The 6,770-nt window shown below is 41.4% G+C and overlaps 1 long non-coding RNA gene across 2 annotated transcripts in view; it reads left to right on the top strand.

The window, feature by feature from the left end:
- Nucleotides 1-599: 599 nt before the first annotated feature.
- Nucleotides 600-6,770, top strand: part of LOC125978740 (uncharacterized) — a 60,746-nt gene continuing 54,575 nt past the window's right edge. The window contains exons 1-5 of one of the 2 annotated variants that reach the window (XR_011087843.1): nt 600-981; nt 1,065-1,145; nt 1,376-1,871; nt 2,273-2,461; nt 3,128-3,329. This is a non-coding gene — a long non-coding RNA (uncharacterized lncRNA). Of the gene's footprint in view, nt 982-1,064; nt 1,146-1,375; nt 1,872-2,272; nt 2,462-3,127; nt 6,256-6,770 lie in introns of those variants that run through there. The other variant, XR_007485130.2, reaches the window with a different exon arrangement.

The following is a 6,770-nucleotide window of genomic DNA, read 5'->3' as shown; positions in this document are numbered from 1 at the left end:
AAAGACTCGGAGGCTCGAATGCAGGTCACTGTTTGTCTATAGTCACTGTGACCGATTGGCTCGAAAAAGCTAAATAAAACACAGACACTGCAGAATCAAAACATTTCATGTGAACCGAGCTGACATTCCAAACCCTGCGGGAGCCGCTTGGTATAATCGCTCCGTGTGGTGAAATGATAATTACGATAAGTGATCTGTGAACTGTAGCTGTATGGGAGTGGAAAAGTGGATCTCCGCACACGGAGGAACCACTGTGATATGTGTGCTGGCATGCCAAAACCACAGAGCTTACACAGCCCTGAGGATGACGAGAGTGGGCCGATTGAGGAAGGCTCACATGAAACGACGACCAAAGCCCGTAAAGACTTTCAGATGGACCGTGCCCTGTGTGTTTGATTTTTAGCGGTTGCAGGGTGGCTTGGCTGCCCCTCACTCTTCAATCCACCAGCAATTTTCTTGAGTTCTATTATGAAAAAAATTCATAGTACACATGTGTAACTCATTGATTCCATTTTTCAATTCTTTCATGTCTCATTTATGATTGTGGCTTTACAATTTCAACTGCTGTGTGAACGTTTCAAATCTGTGGACATCACCAAAAATTCACCATGGAGATTTGGTTTGGTTTATGTCTACGTAAATGTCTATACGTAAATGCTATTTCAATAAATGTTGTGTGCGTGCGTGTGTGTGCATGCATGCGTATGTGTGTGTGGACAGACAGACCATGCATGAAATCCTCCATCCATTTCACTCAATGCAGGTCGTAACAGCCACTGCCCCACCTTCTTTATTCCTCTGTGCAAACACATCCATACATGTGAATTTATGTCCTGTGATGTTTGCTCAAAACTTTAATTCCCGCTTGGTTCATCCTGTTCCAGGAAGTGCAGCAGCCGTCTAGCGAGAGAACTCAGTCACAAGAGGAGGCTGAACTTCTAATTGGCCTCAATGCCAGGCTACTATGTGAGCCAATAAGAGGTAAGTGCTGGATTGCTCTCCAGATCGTCAGCGATAGCGTTGGACCTTATGACCGTGTCATGATTGCGCTGTTGTCCAAACAGAGAACAGGTGTGCAAGCTCTCTGGAGCTCAGGTGGCCTTCCTGGATACCCAAAGCAAGCTGTAGACGCACACCCGCCCTAAGTAAACACACTTGGAGATTGTTCTGCACTGCATGCTTTTAGATTTGGGAGGGGAGAAAAAAGTCTGTCATTAACATACGTATATGTGTACAGTAAATATGTAACTAATTTCTAGGAAGAGTCCATAAAATGTTGCATTTGTCCCCACTGGAGCTTTCTAAGCACTGAATATGAGCACATATGTACAGTACGTGCGTTGTATAATCAATGTGCTCGATTCTTTCCTTTCAGACTTTTACAAAGGAGTATTTGGGGCGCCCTGGAAAAAGACCACCACCACCCAATGTAAGATTTATCAAGGCTGTCCAAAATGAATATTGGTAATTACCACAATATTTCTTTTCATTTCTGTAGCGCTTAATACACAAGGCTGTCTCAGCATCACTTTGTTTCTTTTCATTGACTGCTTCCAAGACAGCGGTTGGAGAACCGGGATAATGCTAGGGGTCAGTGTCAGTGAAAATATTTAGGGAGAAGTTATGGCTAATGGCAAGGAAGGAAGGCTTGGATGCGCATGGGTCCTTTCTGGCACATCAACCGGAATTTGTGTGAACGAATATGCTTAACATCTCTTGACACTTGGAGACTGAAATGAGCAATGAATCTGTCTTTGTATCCTCTTTATTGGTTTGGTTAGCCTGCATCTTATTTTGCTTTTGGTTTTTAGGGAAAACCAGAGTCAACGTGGGAGGAGGCTACACCCGTTGTGGGTTGGAAAGGTTATACTGTGTGTACTGGAACAATATTCTTTAATGGATTTTGAAAACATTTCCACATCAAACCCTGGCATTAACTAACCAAACCTAATCGTGCTGGGGAAATATTGGGTTTCATTTTGGATTGGGAATTTTATAAAAAAACATAAAAGGATTTTCCCACATTTATTGAGAACTATATGATGGTTCCCATTAGAATTGGAAGGGTACAAAACCTCTATGAATAATGATAAACATGGACTTTTTTAAATGAGAATGCCAATTTCCGCATTCTACTTGTGGATAAAAGCACAAAAACCGGAATGAAGCAAGAAAACAAGAACAACCTGGAATGAATTTGGCAATGTTACCAGGAATTATTTTTTCATTGGGATTTTGTTGCTTTCCGTGATTTAATGACTCTCACATTCAGGAGAAAATCTGCAATCATCTGGAGATCAATCCAGTCTTTGGTCTGCCGAACGTGAGGGACCCAGACACCCTTCCATCTTTTTGGCTGCTAAGCTGGTCGAGCATTAGCCAGTGGAGGACTGCGTGTCTGCGGGGATTTAGGCTTGCCTTAACTCAACGATTCTCCAGCCAAAGCCAACATCCCTCCAGGGTATGATGACAGAGACAGAGACCTCCACCCTCCACTCGTCTTTTTTTCTGGGAGGCCCCTTTTATGGATACTAAGACCCCAGGCGGCAGAATCCTCTGGGTTTTTTTTGCCATTCCTCACCTTTTAGTCTTTTGCTTTCGCCTTTATGCAAGGTTTGTTTGGAATTTGGATGCACACGGTGTAGCACAACCACAGCCTTCTGTAAGGCCGGCCGGGGCCTCCGATAAGGGCTGCTGTGTGAGCACAAACATTGCGCCACCGAGTAAACGGACACTGGGGGCCATGTCTGAGCACTTTTGTTTATTGTGGCTCTCTAAGCCAGGTCAATACAGGCAGAGAATGCTGCTTATAGGTCTGCGTTATCTTAAAATCCTAGCCCAGATGTTGTGAACCAGCCTTTTCTTTGAAATGATTATCTGAATTTACCGTTGTTGTTTTTTTCTCTTTCCAGAACGTTAATCTAAGGTCTTTACGAAGCGTGGTTATGAAAATATGCTTTGGTAACAATTTTAATGCCAATTATTTCACCTGAATGAGGTTTTTTTATTAACATATCATAGTTCCTGATTATGATTTATAGGCGGTTACATTTGTAGTGACAGACGATGTGCTTTTTCAAATCTGAAACAACTTATTTTTCTCTTTTTCTGTCATCTTTGCTTCCAGTTCCTGGAGCTGCAGGAAGACGGAGTCACCTCCGAGAGTTATGGCGGGAAACAGACTTAAGTGCTTGTCTAAACAGTGTCACCAATGTTCCAGCACTCGGACAAATATCCCCTCCTTATACTGTGTATTCTGTCTGAGTTGACACACCGGAGGCTGTACTTCCTGTTCTGGATCGACGCTCATTCATCCCAGTGTCCTACAGGTAGCGTGACAATTCAAAATTTACAAAAGAGGATCTCATTTGGGAGATTAGGCTTTGTTTCCTTCAGCACATCCGTACTCCCCCCCACGTGTAATATATCTTGCTCACTAAGACGTCACAATATTTTTTTTTCCTTCTAAATAATAATTTTTCCGAAGTTGTCCTTCAAGGTCAGCAACTCTTTTCATCCATACAATGCAGACACAAGCGTCTCATTTTGGTCAAGTAAACTAATTGCACTTGATGAAAGGCAGTTAGGCCCGACTGACACAATATAAGCATTCCACCAATTATCTTCTTGTATAGACTTGTATGAATATGCTTTTGTGAGTTTTAAACCTTCCATTTAAAAATGTTGCCCTTGTATGTCGCAATTTTGTTCCAATTTAAGTTAGGGCACAGCTTTATATCATACGGATCACAGTGCTTTGTATTGGGAAGCACGTCAATGTATTGTACCTTCCCTGGTGGCCTCGGAGCACAACTTATAGTGTCAATGTGATGCAGATTGAGTCAACTAGATACACATGTTATTGCCTCCTGCTTGGAGAAGAGCCAGTAGTCTGTGTAGCCCTCCCGGAAAAAAAAATAATAATCTCCATGATCTTTTTTATTTAATACGTTTTACACCATCTCCTCAAACTAATGAAAATGATTCATGGGTAGTCATGAGTGACTAATTGAAAAAGCACTTGTATTAAACGTCACTCGCTTTTCAGCTTCTCGACACGTTGCGCGTGATGACTGAAGAACGTGAGAGCAAAAAATGTGCTTGTGGTTTCTTCACAGGAACCAGTGACTGTTCACATTCAGGTTTCATTCTGGGCAAATGTAACTAACTTAATCTTCTCCCGTGTTGATCTTCTTAATGACGGATTTTGTTTGCTGTGGAAGTGAAATGTTTTGTCTGAGTGTAAATTGCAGATAATTGAGCCATTTGGATGGCGGACAATAAAGTCCCTGGATGAACGGCAAGGCTGGCTGAAAGTGGATAAGTGGGATTTGCAATGTGGATGGATTTGTGGTTTACAATAATGCAGACTCTGTATATTGATTAGTTGTGGTAAAGAAGGAGCTGAGTCAAAACACAAAGTTGATCGGAGAATCTATGGTCCTGTGGGTCATGACCGAAAGAGTCAGTCAAAGTTTGCAGCATTTGAAGTATTAGAAGTTAAATGTCTTGAATTCAAAAATGAACAGGGAGACGGTGTGAGCTAGACATTGTGTCTATGTATGCCCCCATGTTGAGACTATGCTCCACCCAGCGTTTGTTCTTTGACTCACAGTGTGTTTTAAAGACATGCCTTTCTGCAACTGAATGTAATTGTTCTCTACAATAACACCCGACATGTTTATCCTGGCACGGACTAATATGTGTGAGAGGGGCCCGTACTTTATTTTCTTATGGTATCTTGCTGCACCATGGATTGCCAAGATCATTAAGGGCAGAGGGAGTTTATGGAAATATGTGCGCGGCATTGCTACATTGAAGTACTCTCCCGCTCTCATCAATTCTTCGTGTCAAGTGGTGGTCAGCACACACTGTACACTGCCTTTTCCACCTCAGGATGTGGAGACGTCCCAGCGCAAACTTACTTGGGTGTTGTTTTGGGGGGGGTTATGAGGTGCCTGGAGCAAACTGAACTTAAACCTCTAATTGACAGCTATTTAAAATGTGACCCCAGGGGTGGTCCAGGTGTGAGACAGAGAATCACGTCCAGCGAGCAGCACCAAATAAGGAGTTTCTTGAAATCTCTGACATGACCTATGATTCATGAATTTGTTATCATGAGAGAAGTTGCATGGTTTGCCAGCCTAGTGGGCTGGCTCAACCCACGCTTTAGCCACTAGGCCAGATAAAATAATCTTACATTAGAGCTAATATTGTTCAGAACAAGATTTATATTCCAGATTTCTTTTATTGATTTGAAATTCCAAAACCAATAATAACTTTATCCTAACACAATACTGGCTTAGTAATTCTCATAAGTTTTGCTGGCAATAACAAAGATATTGAATAACATTGGGCCTCCTGTTTAGAGTGCGCATGTGTAATTTAGGTATCAGCTGTCTATTCTCTTTACATGTAACAATAACAATCGTACATATTGTAACATAAATAAAAGGTTTTTCAGAACCCGTTGAAAATATGTAACAATCATATGCTTAAAAAAAAAAGACTACGTTGACCGAACTTCATCATCTATCCACCAAGACTTTTCTGCATTTCTCTGCTGACTAACCTACATTTTCTTGAACCTTAACCTTTCAATGTAGGTTATCACTTGCAGTCACTCCCTAGACGTTGGGATTGCATTCAAGTAGAAAAAAAGAGTAATAACCATTTTGTTGCTTTAGAATGTAAGTGCAACTTGAAAAGCCTGTCCATCGTGTCTTACAGATGACGCCATAATGACTTGCTTTAAAGCACAGCAAATAAAAAAATGCAAGAAATCTACTTAGTTACTAATAATGGCTCAAACAGGTTATTCCCAAATTGTTTTTGTAATCAGGTTTATCAAGAAATAACACAGCAGCAACAACATTCACACCCAAACCATATTTGTTTGTAAATGTTTGTGTTCTTTTTTCCAGTTTCCTTATTTCTTTCCTTAGTCATAAGGTCACAAGGGCAACAATTATTAACTAAATTCTGCATTCCAAACATGCCTGAGCATGAAAATATCTTCCTGAACTGGAACTCCTTAACACCGTCCCTTTCGAGAAACGTTAAGCAAGTCAACATCACCACATCACTTCCTGCCGGCTAAAGGAAATGATTGTAGACAGAAAGGACATGCATCAACGTGAGCAGCCAGCTTCCCAGCTGCCACTCCAAAACGTCGAAACATTCCCCAAGAGGCAAACTATATTCTCGCTGTCTCCTCCGCTCATGTCAACACCAGGGACCCCATGTGATGCTCTGCTAATAGCGACTCTGATTTTGGGATGTCTTAAGGGTCGGTCCAAAGGTTTTAAATCCTTCTTCCCTATTCAAAATGGTAGTTCACTGAACTGAAAGTTATCAAAATCATTTATTTAGAAATGAGTCAAAAGATTGTCTAAAGTTGACCCTTTCTCAGGTAGAAATCTTTAATGAGCCTCTTAGCATTGCACAAATGTCCCTTGTGAGTTTCAGGAGCATTCATCCAGAAAAATAACTTATTAAGGTTACCTGAGGAATTTACTACATCTGGAGCTACTTTGTTGCTTTTCTGACTAAAATCATTAGAGTCACAAAGCATTGACACACTGCGGCCGAGTTGAGGAAGGCTTTACATGCCTTACATGCATGTATCTTTAATTGGATCCCTGTATTAATGCCTGTATCGAATGCAGCGGGGAATGTGACTTAGATAGGAGCTCTGGGATCCTAGATGGAGTCCGGTTTGGATTGTGGCTGTTATTGGATAATGTTCCACTAATATCACCTCTCGTATG

Source organism: Syngnathus scovelli, chromosome 12 (assembly GCF_024217435.2).
Source record: "Syngnathus scovelli strain Florida chromosome 12, RoL_Ssco_1.2, whole genome shotgun sequence".
NCBI classification, from domain to species: Eukaryota; Metazoa; Chordata; class Actinopteri; order Syngnathiformes; family Syngnathidae; genus Syngnathus; species Syngnathus scovelli.
Note: the sequence above shows the minus strand (reverse complement) of the source record. Positions and strands in the feature narration are given on the sequence as shown.